General features: G+C 52.2%; 5 non-coding genes and 1 pseudogene across 5 annotated transcripts; all 6 read right to left on the bottom strand.

Moving 5' to 3' along the window:
• Window positions 1–1695: 1695 nt before the first annotated feature.
• Window positions 1696–1884, bottom strand: LOC140397165 (U2 spliceosomal RNA). Its single transcript, XR_011936736.1, has one exon. It is a non-coding gene; the product is annotated as a U2 spliceosomal RNA (small nuclear RNA).
• Window positions 1885–8030: 6146 nt separating this feature from the next.
• LOC140397684 (U2 spliceosomal RNA) lies at window positions 8031–8221 on the bottom strand. The gene has a single exon (XR_011937117.1). It is a non-coding gene; the product is annotated as a U2 spliceosomal RNA (small nuclear RNA).
• A 785-nt stretch (window positions 8222–9006) lies between these two features.
• On the bottom strand, window positions 9007–9197 carry LOC140397746 (U2 spliceosomal RNA). The gene has a single exon (XR_011937175.1). It is a non-coding gene; the product is annotated as a U2 spliceosomal RNA (small nuclear RNA).
• A 787-nt stretch (window positions 9198–9984) lies between these two features.
• LOC140397477 (U2 spliceosomal RNA) lies at window positions 9985–10175 on the bottom strand. Its single transcript, XR_011936913.1, has one exon. It is a non-coding gene; the product is annotated as a U2 spliceosomal RNA (small nuclear RNA).
• Window positions 10176–10959: 784 nt separating this feature from the next.
• On the bottom strand, window positions 10960–11135 carry LOC140397324 (U2 spliceosomal RNA; annotated as a pseudogene).
• A 6134-nt stretch (window positions 11136–17269) lies between these two features.
• LOC140397194 (U2 spliceosomal RNA) lies at window positions 17270–17452 on the bottom strand. The gene has a single exon (XR_011936755.1). It is a non-coding gene; the product is annotated as a U2 spliceosomal RNA (small nuclear RNA).

The following is a 17452-nucleotide window of genomic DNA, read 5'->3' as shown; positions in this document are numbered from 1 at the left end:
TCCCCACACAGGTTGCAGCACTTGTCTTCTTTGCAGTCCTTAGTCATGTGTCCCTCCTGCCTGCAGTTCTTGCAGAAGGTCACACTGCAGTTTGCGGCAACATGCCCCGTTTTGCCACAGGTGTGGCATACTCGTGGCTGTCCCACGTAGTAGAGGTAGCCACGATTTACTCCAATAGCGAAATTGGAGGGGGGATGCAGGATGGCTCCGTTGCTGTCCGTTCTTAGGGTCACCTTGACCTGGTGCTCACTTGTCCAGATGCCGAAGGTGTCTTTCACTTGCACGCTGTCACTTTTCAGCTCAGCGTACCTGGCGAGGAACGTGAGCACATCAGATACAGGGACGTGGGGGTTGTACGTGTGCAGTGTAACAACCCGATTTCGCTGTGCCGGTAGCGTAAACAGAGGTTCCGCAGTCAGGATCGACAAGGGACTCTGGTTACCTTTCTCCTTGAAGACGTTCAAGAATTTGATGCACGCTGCGACGCTCTTGAAGGTGACATCAAAGAAGCCATTCTTGGGGAAGTTTTGCAAGCAGAAGATCTCTGTTGCTTTAAACCCACAGCACTCGAGCAGCACCTTCTTCACGAAGTATTTCCGGTCCAAAGGTGACTCTCCATCCGTTTTCTTCACTGTGACTCGGACAGTGTTTCGCACGCCCCAGCCTGGTGGTCGGGATGCAGCTGCATCCATAGCTCGTACGTTGGGTGTGAAACTGTATCGGCGTTAGGCCTAAACCCGAGGTTTAGGCCAGCATGTAGATCCACCAATAGCAGCCAAGCTCCAAACGTTTCTTCTTTGACGACTTCAATCCCTCCGAGTTCTCCAATCCACGATCGTCATCGAAATCCTCAGCTTCCCTCGATCAAATGAGACTACACTTGATCTTAGCCAAAAGGCCGAGAAGCGATAGCCCATATTTTCCGGCAATGGCTCTTGTCCTCCTCGTCCACCGACATTCAGGTGCACCTTGCTGCGCTCGACTGTGCTTTGGAACTTTTAGTCTACGCTCACTCTTGGACAAGAGACATCCAGCTTGGCCGAGCACGGTGGAGTCTGTGCATGCAGAACCAGTAAACACAACAGGAAGACATCGTCTGGCAAGCCGTCCCCTGTCGTCACCAGATGAAATGGAGACGCTGTGAAGGCCCAGTGACACCCAACAGAGGGAGTCGAAGTCATCTCCACCTTTGCCGAACAAAGGGCAATCCGTGCAAACAGCAAGTACTGGCGGAATCCAACAGAGGGCAATGTCTAGTCTCCCTGAGCTCCACCCTGGCGTGTTGGTCGTGGAGTCAGGAGAACTAAAAGAGACGCCGTGAAGGTATACCTACATCCAAACAGGATGCCGTTCAGTCTGTCGCAACAGTATCCCGTTGTGCAGGATGAAGGGATGTGGTAACTGAAGTGAGGAGAAGGCAAGTCGGCATCCGAGGGTGAGGGTGAGTGGCCTGTAAAAAGCAGCAGGAAATCTGTGCGGCATATCAGCTGAAAACGGAGCCTGGCTGCCGAAAGTCCTCGAGTCCTTCGACTCGCAACATTCGTGCACGAAGCTCCCGCCAGCAGAAAAGCTAGCAATGCTTTGGAGCCTGAAAGGCCTTAAATTGGTCAGGATGAAACAACTGGACAAGAGAGAAAAACGGAAGCCAGGTTTTGCGGCATTTTCTGCTTTTATACGTTTTGCACCCCAAAGCGGGGAGAGGGCACCATTCCTGGAAGCACTGCAAGACCAGGTTGATGCGTGGAGCGGAAGGAGCAAGCCCCTGAACCATCTCCGAGTCCTAAAAATCAATTTAATATTCGGTCCCCAGATTGAGGACATATCAGATATTAAACTGATAAGAACAGATTTTTTTTTTTTTTTTTTTTTTTTTCAAAAAAATATACTTTATTCATAAAAATTTATCATGAGCATTACAGAAACCTTTCAAATTGTCTTGACTGTACATTTCCGGCAGGGTTACATGTTGCCTTGACTTTCTTTCATTCAATTTTGATATTGTCATACACATATCACTCTTTACATTACAATTCCTTCTTAAATATTTACATTGTCATGTTTGTTTTATACATTGGAGTGTTGGTTGCCCAGACCGAGGGGCTTTACACTGTTACGCGCCCCTCGGTGTACATTTGCTGGAAAGACTTTACACAGTGGTCTTTCCCCATTGCGCCTTGGCGGCAGCTGCCCCAAGCTTGAGTGCTTCCCTCAGCACGTAGTCCTGGACCTTGGAATGTGCCAGTCTGCAACACTCGGTCGAGGACAATTCTTTGCACTGGAAGATCAGCAAGTTTCGGGCAGACCAAAGAGCGTCTTTTACCGAGTTGATGACCTTCCAGCAGCAGTTGATATTTGTCTCGGTGTGTGTCCCTGGAAACAGTCCGTAGAGCACAGAGTCCTGTGTCACAGATCTGTTTGGGATAAACCTTGACAAATACCACTGCATCTCTCTCCAGACCTTCTTTGCAAAGGCACATTCCACAAGGAGGTGTGTGACCGTCTCATTTCCCCCACAGCCACTCCGAGGGCAGCGTGCATTGGTGCAGAGCCTTCGGGTGTGCATGAAGAATCTGACAGGGAGGGCCCTTCTCACCACCAGCCAAGCTAGGTCTTGGTGCTTGTTTGAAAGTTCTGGTGATGAGGCGTTCTGCCAGATGACTCTGGCAGTCTGCTCAGGGAACCATCCAACGTCCTCCACGGTCTCCTTTTCCCTGAGGGCCTCGAGGACATTACGTGCTGACCACTGCTTCATTGCCTTGTGGTCAAAGGTGTTTTCCTTCAAAAACTTTTCCACAAAGGACAGGTGGTACGGTACGGTCCAACTACTTGGAGCGTTCCGCGGCAATGAGGCCAGGCCCATCCTTCGCAACACCGGGGACAGGTAGAACCTCAGTATGTAGTGACACTTGGTGTTTGCATACTGGGGGTCCACGCACAGCTTGATGCAGCTGGACACAAAGGTGGCCAACAGGATGAGGGAGGCGTTGGGTACGTTCCGCGCTCCCTTCTCCAGAGGTTTGTACATGGTGTCCCTTCGGACACGGTCCATCTTGGATTGCCAGATAAATTTGAAGATGGCCCGGGTGACTGCTGTGGCGTAGGGTCGGGTTATGGGCCAGACCTGCGCCACGTACAGTAGCACCGAGAGTACCTCACACCTGATGACCAGGGTTTTGCCCGCAATGGAGAGGGAGCGTTGCTCCCACCAGCCCAGTTTCTGTCTTACCTTTCCTATGCGCTCCTCCCAGTTTTTGGTGCACGCCCCAGCAGCTCCGAACCATATCCCCAGCACCTTCAGGTAATCTGACCTGACAGTGAAGGGGACAAAGGACCGGTCGGCCCAGTTCCCAAAGAACATGGCCTCGCTCTTGCCCCGGTTTACCTTGGCTCCAGAGGCCAGTTCAAACTGGTCGCAGGTGGTCAAGAGCCTGCGTACAGACGCAGGATCCGAGCAGAAGACGGCAACGTCGTCCATGTACAGGGAGGCCTTGACTTGCATGCCTCCACTGCCTGGGATCGTCACTCCTCTTATGCCCGGATCCCTCCTGATGGACTCGGCAAAAGGTTCTATGCAGCACACAAAAAGGGCAGAGGAGAGAGGGCAGCCCTGCCTGACTCCAGATCTGATCTGGAACTTTTCTGATTCCCACCCATTGATTGAGACTGCGCTATAGATGTTTGTGTAGAGCAGTTTGATCCAATTGCGAATTCCCTCCCCAAACACCATTTTGGAGAGCACATCCATCATGTAGGTGTGCGATATTCTGTCAAAAGCCTTCTCCTGGTCAAGGCTGATGAGGCAAGTGTCCACCCCCCTGTCCTGCACGTAGGCGATCGTATCCCTGAGTAGCGCGAGGCTATCAGAGATCTTCCTGCCGGGTACAGCACAGGTCTGGTCAGAGTGGATCACCGACTCCAGAGCAGACCTGACCCGATTGGCGATGACCTTTGCTAGAATTTTGTAGTCCACATTCAACAGTGAAATGGGTCGCCAATTTCGAATTTCTTCCCTTTCCCCCTTCTGCTTGTAGATTAGGGTGATGATGCCTTTCCTCATGGACTCTGACATGCTGCCTTCCAGAAGCATACTCTCGTACACTTCCAGCAGGTCTGGGCCCATCCAGTCCCACAGAGCCGAATACAACTCAACCGGTAAGCCGTCGCTTCCGGGAGTTCTACTCGTCTCGAAGGACTTGGCGGCCTTTGTCAGCTCGTCCAGAGTTAGTGGTTTGTCCAGGTTTTCCAGCTCGCTGTCGCCTATGACCTCCGTGATAGTCGACAGGAAGGTCTGGGAAACAGTGCTATCTGTTGGCTTCAGGTCATACAGTCCGGCATAAAAGGATTGGCTGATCCTCAGGATGTCAGACTGCGATGACTTTTCAGAGCCATCTTCTTCCTTCAGGCTGCTGATCACAGAGGTGTCTCTGTGCACCTTTTGGAAGAAGAAGCGTGAGCACTTTTCGTCCTGCTCCACGGAGCGGACTCCGGAACGGAAGATAACCTTGGAGGCCTCCGAGGTGTAGAGCGAGGCTTGCTGGCTCTTCACCTCTTGGAGATCCTCCTTGACATCCACCCCCATCGACTGCAGCTGGAGCAAATTTTGCATACTTTTCTGGAGCCTGGACATGACCCCTCGTCTCTCTCTCACCTTTTGAACGCCCTTGAGGATGAAAAACCTCTTGATATTCCCCTTGATTGCTTCCCACCAGAGATGTGGGGCCTCAAAGAGGGGTTTCACGGTTCTCCAACCTTTGTAATCCCTCCTGAGTTCCTCGATGTTCTCAGGGGTCAGCAGTTTTACATTTAGCTTCCACGTCCCCCTGCCTACCCCCTGGTCTTCCTGCAGGTGGCAGTCGGCCAGTAGGAGGCAGTGGTCAGAGAAGAACACCGGCGTTACGTCGGTGGACCTGACCGTGAAAGCTCGGGACACAAAAAAGAAGTCTATCCTGGAGCGGACGGACCCGTCTGGCCGTGACCATGTGTATCTACGCTGCGCGCCGTCTGCAGGGTTGCTGCAGACGTCGAGCAGCTTGGCGTCTTTTACCGTTTCCATCAGGAGTCTGGACGTAGCGTCTAGTTTGCTATCGGCTTTGCTGGATCGTCCAGCCGCATCGATGATGCAGTTGAAGTCACCACCCAGGATGACCGGCTTGGAGGTGGCCAACAGCAGTGGGAGTTGCTGAAGGACTGCCAGCCGCTCACTTTTTACGGCCGGGGCGTACACATTAATAAGTCTGAGAGGGGTGTTTTTGTATTTCACGTCTGCTACGAGGAGGCGCCCGCCCACCACCTCCTTAACGTCGGAGATGGTGAAGTTGCCTCCCCGCAGCAGAATACCCAGGCCGGAGGAACGGCAGTCGTTTCCTCCTGACCAGATGGATGGCCCGTGGGACCACCAGCTCGACCAGCGCCTGTAGTTGCTGAGGTGCGGAATTCCGCACTCCTGCAGGAACAGTAGGTCAGCTTTTACATTTGCCAAATAGTTGAGTGTGGCTACACACCGCGAAGTATCTTTGATGCTTCGCACATTTATGGATGCAATTTTTAAACCCATTATAAAAAAGGTAGATTTACCAGTCTCAAGAGTCTAGAGTCTATACAGTTGGCTGTTCCAGCTGTTCGATGTTCCCCAGCATGCCGGTGGTGCTCGCAAACTTTAGCACAGTTGCAGGGCTGAGAAAGCTGTTCTGGTCCGTACTGGCCCCGTGATTTTGATGCAGATGCATTGGGGGGGTGATGTAGCCCTGGCGTTCGTCATGGCAGTCAGTAGGTGTTGGGGTTGCAGGCCGGTCTTCACCTGGGTTGTTGCTGCTCGTTACTATCGGGGGTTGGTCTGTGACCTTGTTTCCTTCCCGGTCGGTGGTCTGGGGGGGTCTGTGCCTTCCGTACTACGTTGGTGCTTTGCCTCTTTATTTGAGGCCGATTCTTGTCCTGTTTTCCCTCATCGGATGAGGTGTCGGCGCTAAGTGCGCCGGCTGAGAGGTGTCGCTTTTTGCCACTACAACCTCGGGGGGTTCTTCAGTTTGTTTTTTTGTTTCCGCTTTCGTTTGTCCCTGTTCACTGTTTCCCAGGGCTCTTTATTCTTTGTCCCATCCTCTTCCTCTTCCATTGAGTGTTCCTCATCAGATGGGGCTGGGGTTGGGTTGTCAGGAGGTGCTGGGGCCTCTTCTTTTTGTTGGGGGCCCTTTTGTTGCTTTTTCTCATTCTGAGCCGTGGTGTCTTTTTCGGTGGAGGGTGTATGCACCTCCTCTCTGGTCGCCTTTTTAACTCCGCTGCTGATGATTTCAGCGTATGTTGCCCCGCGTTTCGGGCAGGCCCTGTAAAGATGGCCGGCCTCCCCACACAGGTTGCAGCACTTGTCTTCTTTGCAGTCCTTAGTCATGTGTCCCTCCTGCCTGCAGTTCTTGCAGAAGGTCACACTGCAGTTTGCGGCAACGTGCCCCGTTTTGCCACAGGTGTGGCATACTCGTGGCTGTCCCACGTAGTAGAGGTAGCCACGATTTACTCCAATAGCGAAATTGGAGGGGGGATGCAGGATGGCTCCGTTGCTGTCCGTTCTTAGGGTCACCTTGACCTGGTGCTCACTTGTCCAGATGCCGAAGGTGTCTTTCACTTGCACGCTGTCACTTTTCAGCTCAGCGTACCTGGCGAGGAACGTGAGCACATCAGATACAGGGACGTGGGGGTTGTACGTGTGCAGTGTAACAACCCGATTTCGCTGTGCCGGTAGCGTAAACAGAGGTTCCGCAGTCAGGATCGACAAGGGACTCTGGTTACCTTTTTCCTTGAAGACGTTCAAGAATTTGATGCACGCTGCGACGCTCTTGAAGGTGACATCAAAGAAACCATTCTTGGGGAAGTTTTGCAAGCAGAAGATCTCTGTTGCTTTAAACCCACAGCACTCGAGCAGCACCTTCTTCACGAAGTGTTTCCGGTCCAAAGGTGACTCTCCATCCGTTTTCTTCACTGTGACTCGGACAGTGTTTCGCACGCCCCAGCCTGGTGGTCGGGATGCAGCTGCATCCATAGCTCGTACGTTGGGTGTGAAACTGTATCGGCGTTAGGCCTAAACCCGAGGTTTAGGCCAGCATGTAGATCCACCAATAGCAGCCAAGCTCCAAACGTTTCTTCTTTGGCGAGTTCAATCCCTCCGAGTTCTCCAATCCACGATCGTCATCGAAATCCTCAGCTTCCCTCGATCAAATGAGACTACACTTGATCTTAGCCAAAAGGCCGAGAAGCGATAGCCCATATTTTCCGGCAATGGCTCTTGTCCTCCTCGTCCACCGACATTCATGTGCACCTTGCTGCGCTCGACTGTGCTTTGGAACTTTTAGTCTACGCTCACTGTTGGTCAAGAGACATCCAGCTTGGCCGAGCACGGTGGAGTCTGAGCATGCAGAAACAGTAAAACACAACAGGAAGACATCGTCTGGCAAGCCGTCACCTGTCGTCACCAGATGAAATCGAGACGCTGTGAAGGCCCAGTTACACCCAACGGAGAGAGTCGAAGAAATCTCCACCTTTGCCGAACAAAGGACAATCCGTGCAAGCAGCAAGTACTGGCGGTATCCAACAGGGGGCAATGTCTAGTCTCCCTGAGCTCCACCCTAGCGTGTTGGTCGTGGAGTCAGGAGAACGAAAAGAGACGCCGTGAAGGTATACCTACATCCAAAGAGAATGCCGTTCAGTCTGTCGCCACACTTCCCCGTTGTGCAGGATGACGGGATGTGGTAACTGAAGTGAGGAGAAGGCAAGTCGGCATCCGAGGGTGAGGGTGAGTGGCCTGTAAAAAGCAGCAGGAAATCTGTGCGGCATATCAGCTGAAAACGGAGCCTGGCTGCCGCAAGTCCGCGAGTCCATCGGCTCGCAACATTAGTGCACGAAGCTCCCGCCAGCAAAAAAGCTAGCAATGCTTTGGAGCTTGAAATGCCTTAAATTGGTCAAGATGAGGCAACTGGACAACAGAGAAAAAGGGTAGGCAGGTTTTGCGGCATTTTCTGCTTTTATACATTTCCGCCCCAAAGCGGGCTGAAGGCACCATACCTGGAAGCACTGCAAGACCAGGTTGATGCGTGGAGCGGAAGGAGCAAGCCCCTGAACCATCTCCGAGTCCTAAAAATCAATTTAATATTCGGTCTCCATATTGAGGACATATCAGATATTAAACTGATAAGAACAGATACTACACTTGATCTGAACCAAAAGGCCGAGAAGCGATAGCCCATATTTTCCGGCAATGGCTCTTGTCCTCCTCGTCCACCGACATTCAGGTGCACCTTGCTGCGCTCGACTGTGCTTTGGAACTTTTAGTCTACGCTCACTGTTGGTCAAGAAACCTCCAGCTTGGCCGAGCACGGTGGAGTCTGTGCATGCAGAACCAGTAAAACACAACACGAAGACATCGTCTGGCAAGCCGTCCCCTGTCGTCACCAGATGAAATGGAGACGCTGTGAAGGCCAGTGACACCCAACGGAGGGAGTGGAAGAAATCTCCACCTTTGCCGAAAAAAGGACAATCCGTGCAAGCAGCAAGTACTGGCGGTATCCAACAGGGGGCAATGTCTAGTCTCCCTGAGCTCCACCCTAGCGTGTTGGTCGTGGAGTCAGGAGAACGAAAAGAGACGCCGTGAAGGTATACCTACATCCAAAGAGAATGCCGTTCAGTCTGTCGCCACACTTCCCCGTTGTGCAGGATGAAGGGATGTGGTAACTGAAGTGAGGAGAAGGCAAGTCGGCATCCGAGTGTGAAGGTGAGTGGCCTGTAAAGAGCAGCAGGAAATCTGTGTGGCATATCAGCTGAAAACGGAGCCTGGCTGCCGCAAGTCCGCGAGTCCATCGGCTCACAACATTCGTGCACGGAGCTCCCGACAGCAGAAAAGCTAGCAATGCTTTGGAGCCTGAAAGGCCTTAAATTGGTCAGGATGAGACAACTGGACAAGAGAGAAATGGGTAAGCCAGGTTTTGCGGCATTTTCTGCTTTTATACATTTGGCGCCCCAAAGCGGGGAGAGGGCACCATTCCTGGAAGCACTGCAAGACCAGGTTGATGCGTGGAGCGGAAGGAGCAAGCCCCTGAACCATCTCCGAGTCCTAAAAATCAATTTAATATTCGGTCCTCAGATTGAGGACATATCAGATATTAAACTGATAAGAACAGATACTACACTTGATCTGAGCCAAAAGGCCGAGAAGCGATAGCCCATATTTTCCGGCAATGGCTCTTGTCCTCCTCTTCCACCGACATTCAGGTGCACCTTGCTGCGCTCGACTGTGCTTTGGAACTTTTAGTCTACGCTCACTGTTGGTCAAGAAACCTCCAGCTTGGCCGAGCACGGTGGAGTCTGTGCATGCAGAACCAGTAAAACACAACACGAAGACATCATCTGGCAAGCCGTCCCCTGTCGTCACCAGATGAAATGGAGACGCTGTGAAGGCCCAGTGACACCCAACGGAGGGAGTCGAAGTCATCTCCACCTTTGCCGAACAAAGGGCAATCCGTGCAAACAGCAACTACTGGCGGAATCCAACAGAGGGCAATGTCTAGTCTCCCTGAGCTCCACCCTGGCGTGTTGGTCGTGGAGTCAGGAGAACTAAAAGAGACGCCGTGAAGGTATACCTACATCCAAACAGGATGCCGTTCAGTCTGTCGCCACACTTCCCCGTTGTGCAGGATGAAGGGATGTGGTAACTGAAGTGAGGAGTAGGCAAGTCGGCATCCGAGTGTGAAGGTGAGTGGCCTGTAAAAAGCAGCCGGAAATCTGTGTGGCATATCAGCTGAAAACGGAGCCTGGCTGCCGCAAGTCCACGAGTCCATCGGCTCGCAACATTCGTGCACGAAGCTCCCGCCAGCAGAAAAGCTAGCAATGCTTTGGAGCCTGAAAGGCCTTAAATTGGTCAGGATGAGACAACTGGACAAGAGAGAAAAGGGGAAGCCAGGTTTTTGCGGCATTTTCTGCTTTTATACATTTTGCGCCCGAAAGCTGGGAGAGGGCACCATTCCTGGAAGCACTGCAAGACCAGGTTGATGCGTGGAGCGGAAGGAGCAAGCCCCTGAACCATCTCCGAGTCCTAAAAATCAATTTAATATTTGGTCCCCAGATTGAGGACATATCAGATATTAAACTGATAAGAACAGATACTACACTTGATCTGAGCCAAAAGGCCGAGAAGCGATAGCCCATATTTTCCGGCAATGGCTCTTGTCCTCCTCGTCCACCAACATTCAGGTGCACCTTGCTGCGCTCGACTGTGCTTTGGAACTTTTAGTCTACGCTCACTGTTGGTCAAGATACATCCAGCTTCGCCGAGCACGGTGGAGTCTGTGCATGCAGAACCAGTAAACACAACACGAAGACATCGTCTGGCAAGCCGTCCTCTGTCGTCACCAGATGAAATGGAGACGCTGTGAAGGCCCAGTGACACCCAACGGAGGGAGTCGAAGTAATCTCCACCTTTGCCGAACAAAGGGCAATCCGTGCAAGCAGCAAGTACTGGCGGAATCCAACAGAGGGCAATGTCTAGTCTCCCTGAGCTCCACCCTGGCGTGTTGGTCGTGGAGTCAGGAGAACGAAAAGAGACGCCGTGAAGGTGTACCTACATCCAAACAGGATGTCGTTCAGTCTGTCGCCACACTTCCCCGTTGTGCAGGATGAAGGGATGTGGTAACTGAAGTGAGGAGAAGGCAAGTCGGCATCCGAGTGTGAAGGTGAGTGGCCTGTAAAAAGCAGCAGGAAATCTGTGCGGCATATCAGCTGAAAACGGAGCCTGGCTGCCGAAAGTCCTCGAGTCCATCGACTCGCAACATTAGTGCACGAAGCTCCCGCCAGCAGAAAAGCTAGCAATGCTTTGGAGCTTGAAATGCCTTAAATTGGTCAAGATGAAGCAACTGGACAACAGAGAAAAGGGGTAGGCAGGTTTTGCGGCATTTTCTGCTTTTAGACATTTCCGCCCCAAAGCGGGGTGAAGGCACCATTCCTGGAAGCACTTCAAGCCCAGGTTGATGCGTGGAGCGGAAGGAGCAAGCCCCTGAACCATCTCCGAGTCCTAAAAATCTATTTAATATTCGGTCCCCAGATTGAGGACATTTCAGATATTAAACTGATAAGAACAGATTTTTTTTTTTCCAAAAAAATATACTTTATTCATAAAACTTTATCATGAGCATTACAGAAACATTTCAAATTGTCTTGACTGTACATTTCCGGCAGGGTTACATGCTGCCTTGACTTTCTTTCATTTAATTTTGATATTGTCGTACACATATCACTCTTTACATTACAATTCCTTCTTAAATATTTACAGTGGCATGTTTGTTTTATACATTGGAGTGTTGGTTGCCCAGACCGAGGGGCTTTACACTGTTACGCGCCCCTTGGTGTACATTTGCTGGAAAGACTTTACACAGTGGTCTTTCCCCATTGCGCCTTGGCGGCAGCTGCCCCAAGCTTGAGTGCGTCCCTCAGCACGTAGTCCTGGACCTTGGAATGTGCCAGTCTGCAACACTCGGTCGATGACAATTCTTTGCACTGGAAGATCAGCAAGTTTCGGGCAGACCAAAGAGCGTCTTTTACCGAGTTGATGACCTTCCAGCAGCAGTTGATATTTGTCTCGGTGTGTGTCCCTGGAAACAGTCCGTAGAGCACAGAGTCCTGTGTCACTGATCTGTTTGGGATAAACCTTGACAAATACCACTGCATCTCTCTCCAGACCTTCTTTGCAAAGGCACATTCCACAAGGAGGTGTGTGACCGTCTCATTTCCCCCACAGCCACTCCGAGGGCAGCGTGCATTGTTGCAGAGCCTTCGGGTGTGCATGAAGAATCTGACAGGGAGGGCCTTTCTCACCACCAGCCAAGCTAGGTCTTGGTGCTTGTTTGAAAGTTCTGGTGATGAGGCGTTCTGCCAGATGACTCTGGCAGTCTGCTCAGGGAACCATCCAACGTCCTCCACGGTCTCCTTTTCCCTGAGGGCCTCGAGGACATTACGTGCTGACCACTGCTTCATTGCCTTCATTGCCTTTTCCACGAAGAACAGGTGGTACGGTCCGGTCCAACTACTTGGAGCGTTCCGCGGCAATGAGGCCAGGCCCATCCTTCGTAACACCGGGGACAGGTAGAACCTCAGTATGTAGTGAAACTTGGTGTTTGCATACTGGGGGTCCACGCACAGCTTGATGCAGCTGGACACAAAGGTGGCCAACAGGATGAGGGAGGCGTTGGGTACGTTCCGCCCTCCCTTCTCCAGAGGTTTGTACATGGTGTCCCTTCGGATACGGTCCATCTTGGATCGCCAGATAAATTTGAAGATGGCCCGGGTGACTGCTGTGGCGTAGGGTCGGGTTATGGGCCAGACCTGCGCCACGTACAGTAGCACCGAGAGTACCTCACACCTGATGACCAGTGTTTTGCCCGCAATGGAGAGGGAGCGTTGCTCCCACCAGCCCAGTTTCTGTCTTACCTTTCCTATGCGCTCCTCCCAGTTTTTGGTGCACGCCCCAGCAGCTCCGAACCATATCCCCAGCACCTTCAGGTAATCTGACCTGACAGTGAAGGGGACAAAGGACCGGTCGGCCCAGTTGCTAAAGAACATGGCCTCGCTCTTGCCACGGTTTACCTTGGCTCCCGAGGCCAGTTCAAACTGGTCGCAGGTGGTCAAGAGCCTGCGTACAGACGCAGGATCCGAGCAGAAGACGGCAACGTCGTCCATGAACAGGGAGGCCTTGACTTGCATGCCTCCACTGCCTGGGATCGTCACTCCTCTTATACCCGGATCCCTCCTGATGGACTCGGCAAAAGGTTCTATGCAGCACACAAAAAGGGCAGAGGAGAGAGGGCAGCCCTGCCTGACTCCAGATTTGATCTGGAAGTTTTCTGATTCCCACCCATTGATTGAGACTGCGCTATAGATGTTTGTGTAGAGCAGTTTGATCCAATTGCGAATTCCCTCCCCAAACCCCATTTTGGAGAGCACATCCATCATGTAGGTGTGTGATATTCTGTCAAAAGCCTTCTCCTGGTCAAGGCTGATGAGGCAAGTGTCCACCCCCTGTCCTGCACGTAGGCGATCGTATCCCTGAGTATCGCGAGGCTATCAGAGATCTTTCTGCCGGGTACAGCACAGGTCTGGTCAGGGTGGGTCACCGACTCCAGAGCAGACCTGACCCGATTGGCGATGACCTTTGCTAGAATTTTGTAGTCCACATTCAACAGTGAAATGGGTCGCCAATTTCGAATTTCTTCCCTTTCCCCCTTCTGCTTGTAGATGAGGGTGATGATGCCTTTCCTCATGGACTCTGACATGCTGCCTTCCAGAAGCATACTCTCGTACACTTCCAGCAGGTCTGGGCCCATCCAGTCCCACAGAGCCGAATACAACTCAACCGGTAAGCCGTCGCTTCCGGGAGTTTTACTCGTCTCGAAGGACTTGGCGGCCTTTGTCAGCTCGTCCAGAGTTAGTGGTTTGTCCAGGTTTTCCAGCTCGCTGTCGCCTATGACCTCCGTGATAGTCGACAGGAAGGTCTGGGAAACAGTGCTATCTGTTGGCTTCAGGTCATACAGTCCGGCATAAAAGGATTGGCTGATCCTCAGGATGTCAGACTGCGATGACTTTTCAGAGCCATCTTCTTCCTTCAGGCTGCTGATCACAGAGGTCTCTCTGTGCACCTTTTGGAAGAAGAAGCGTGAGCACTTTTCGTCCTGCTCCACGGAGCGGACTCTGGAACGGAAGATAACCTTGGAGGCCTCCGAGGTGTAGATGGAGGCTTGCTGGCTCTTCATCTCTTGGAGATCCTCCTTGACATCCACCCCCATCGACTGCAGCTGGAGCAAATTTTGCATACTTTTCTGGAGCCTGGACATGACCCCTCGTCTCTCTCTCACCTTTTGAACGCCCTTGAGGATGAAAAACCTCTTGATATTCCCCTTGATTGCTTCCCACCAGAGATGTGGGGCCTCAAAGAGGGGTTTCACGGTTCTCCAACCTTTGTAATCCCTCCTGAGTTCCTCGATGTTCTCAGGGGTCAGCAGTTTTACATTTAGCTTCCACGTCCCCCTGCCTACCCCCTGGTCTTCCTGCAGGTGGCAGTCGGCCAGTAGGAGGCAGTGGTCAGAGAAGAACACCGGCGTTACGTCGGTGGACCTGACCGTGAAAGCTCGGGACACAAAAAAGAAGTCTATCCTGGAGCGGACGGACCCGTCTGGCCGTGACCATGTGTATCTACGCTGCGCGCCGTCTGCAGGGTTGCTGCAGACGTCGAGCAGCTTGGCGTCTTTTACCGTTTCCATCAGGAGTCTGGACGTAGCGTCTAGTTTGCTGTCGGCTTTGCTGGATCGTCCAGCCGCATCGATGATGCAGTTGAAGTCACCACCCAGGATGACCGGCTTGGAGGTGGCCAACAGCAGTGGGAGTTGCTGAAGAACTGCCAGCCGCTCACTTTTTACGGCCGGGGCGTACACATTAATAAGGCTGAGAGGGGTGTTTTTGTATTTCACGTCTGCTACGAGGAGGCGCCCGCCCACCACCTCCTTAACGTCGGAGATGGTGAAGTTGCCACCCCGCAGCAGAATACCCAGGCCGGAGGAGCGGCAGTCGTTTCCTCCTGACCAGATGGATGGCCCGTGGGACCACCAGCTCGACCAGCGCCTGTAGTTGCTGAGGTGCGGAATTCCGCACTCCTGCAGGAACAGTAGGTCAGCTTTTACATTTGCCAAATAGTTGAGTGTGGCTACACACCGCGAATTATCTTTGATGCTTCGCACATTTATGGATGCAATTTTTAAACACATTATAAAAAGATAGATTTACCAGTCTCAAGAGTCCAGAGTCTATACAGTTGGCTGTTCCAGCTGTTGAATGTTCCCCAGCATGCCGGTGGTGCTCGCAAACTTTAACACAGTTGCAGGGCTGAGAAAACTGTTCTGGTCCGTACTGGCCCCGTGATTTTGATGCAGATGCATTGGGGGGGGGGGGGGGGGGGTGGTGTAGCCCTGGGGTTCGTCGTGGCAGTCAGTAGGTGTTGGGGTTGCAGGCCGGTCTTCACCTGGGTTGTTGCTTCTCGTTGCTATCGGGGGTTGGTCTGTGACCTTGTTTTCTTCCCGATCGGTGGTCTGGGGGGTCTGTGCCTTCCGTTCCACGTTGGTGCTTTGCCTCTTTATCTGAGGCCGATTCTTGTCCTGTTTTCCCTCATCGGATGAGGTGTCGGCACTAAGTGCGCCGGCTGAGAGGTGTCGCTTTTTGCCACTACCCCTCAGGGGGTTCTTCAGTTTGTTTTTTTGTTTTCTCTTTCGTTTGTCCCTGTTCACGGTTTCCCAGGGCTCTTTATTCTTTGTCCCATCCTCTTCCTCTTCCATTGAGTGTTCCTCATCAGATGGGGCTGGGGCTGGGTTGTCAGGAGGTGCTGGGGCCTCCTCTTTTTGTTGGGGGCCCTTCTGTTGCTTTTCCACATTCTGAACCGTGGTGTCTTTTTCGGTGGAGGGTGTATGCACCTCCTCTCTGGTCGCCTTTTTGACTCCGCTGCTGATGATCTGTGCATATGTCGCCCCGCGTTTCGGGCAGGCCCTGTAAAGATGGCCGGCCTCCCCACACAGGTTTGCAGCACTTGTCTTCTTTGCAGTCCTTAGTCATGTGTCCCTCCTGCCTGCAGTTCTTGCAGAAGGTCACACTGCAGTTTGCGGCAACATGCCCCGTTTTGCCACAGGCGTGGCATACTCGTGGCTGTCCCACGTAGTAGAGGTAGCCACGATTTACTCCAATAGCGAAATTGGAGGGGGGATGCAGGATGGCTCCGTTGCTGTCCGTTCTTAGGGTCACCTTGACCTGGTGCTCACTTGTCCAGATGCCGAAGGTGTCTTTCACTTGCACGCTGTCACTTTTCAGCTCAGCGTACCTGGCGAAAAACGTGAGCACATCAGACACAGGGACGTGGGGGTTGTACGTGTGGAGTGTAACAACCTGATTTCGCTGTACAGGTAGCGTAAACAGAGACTCCGCAGTCAGGATCGACAGGGGACTCTGGTTACCTTTTTCCTTGAAGACGTTCAAGAATTTGATGCACGCTGCGACGCTCTTGAAGGTGACATCAAAGAAACCATTCTTGGGGAAGTTTTGCAAGCAGAAGATCTCTGTTGCTTTAAACCCACAACACTCGAGCAGCACCCTCTTCACGAAGTGTTTCCGGTCCAAAGGTGACTCTCCTTCCGTTTTCTTCACTGTGACTCGGACAGTGTTTCGCACTCCCCAGCCTGGTGGTCGGGATGCAGCTGCATCCATAGCTCGTACGTTGGGTGTGAAACTGTATCGGCGTTAGGCCTAAACCCGAGGTTTAGGCCAGCATGTAGATCCACCAATAGCAGCCAAGCTCCAAACGTTTCCTCTTTGACGACTTCAATCCCTCCGAGTTCTCCAATCCACAATCGACATCGAAATCCTCAGCTTCTCTCGATCAAATGAGACTACACTTGATCTTAGCCAAAATGCCGAAAGCGATAGCCCATTTTTTCCGGCAATGGCTCTTGTCCTCCTCGTCCACCGACATTCAGGTGCACCTTGCTGCGCTCGACTGTGCTTTGGAACTTTTAGTCTACGCTCACTGTTGGTCAAGAAACCTCCAGCTTGGCCGAGCACGGTGGAGTCTGTGCATGCAGAACCAGTAAAACACAACACGAAGACATCGTCTGGCAAGCCGTCCCCTGTCGTCACCAGATGAAATGGAGACGCTGTGAAGGCGAAGTGACACCCAACGGAGGGAGTCGAAGTAATCTCCACCTTTGCCGAACAAAGGGCAATCCGTGCAAGCAGCAAGTACTGGCGGAATCCAACAGAGGGCAATGTCGAGTCTCCCTGAGCTCCACCCTGGCGTGTTGGTCGTGGAGTCAGGAGAACGAAAAGAGACGCCGTGAAGGTGTACCTACATCCAAACAGGATGCCGTTCAGTCTGTCGCCACAATTCCCCGTTGTGCAGGATGAAGGGATGTGGTAACTGAAGTGAGGAGAAGGTAAGTCGGCATCCGAGTGTGAAGGTGAGTGGCCTGTAAAAAGCAGCAGGAAATCTGTGTGGCATATCAGCTGAAAACGGAGCCTGGCTGCCGCAAGTCCGCGAGTCCATCGGCTCGCAACATTCGTGCACGAAGCTTCCGCCAGCAGAAAAGCTAGCAATGCTTTGGAGCCTGAAAGGCCTTAAATTGGTCCGCATGAGGCAACTGGACAAGAGAGAAAAGGGGAAGCCAGGTTTTGCGGCATTTTCTGCTTTTATACATTTTGCGCCCCAAAGGTTGGAGAGGGCACCATTCCTGGAAGCACTGCAAGACCAGGTTGATGCGTGGAGCGGAAGGAGCAAGCCCCTGAACCATCTCCGAGTCCTAAAAATCAATTTAATATTCGGTCCCCAGATTGAAGACATATCAGATATTAAACTGATAAGAACAGATTTTTTTTTTTTTTTTTTTCAAAAAAATAT

The sequence above is a fragment of the Scyliorhinus torazame genome, chromosome 20 (genome assembly GCF_047496885.1).
Source record: "Scyliorhinus torazame isolate Kashiwa2021f chromosome 20, sScyTor2.1, whole genome shotgun sequence".
NCBI classification, from domain to species: Eukaryota; Metazoa; Chordata; class Chondrichthyes; order Carcharhiniformes; family Scyliorhinidae; genus Scyliorhinus; species Scyliorhinus torazame.
The sequence above is the reverse complement of the archived record's forward strand: the minus strand, read 5'-3'. Positions and strand labels throughout refer to the sequence as shown.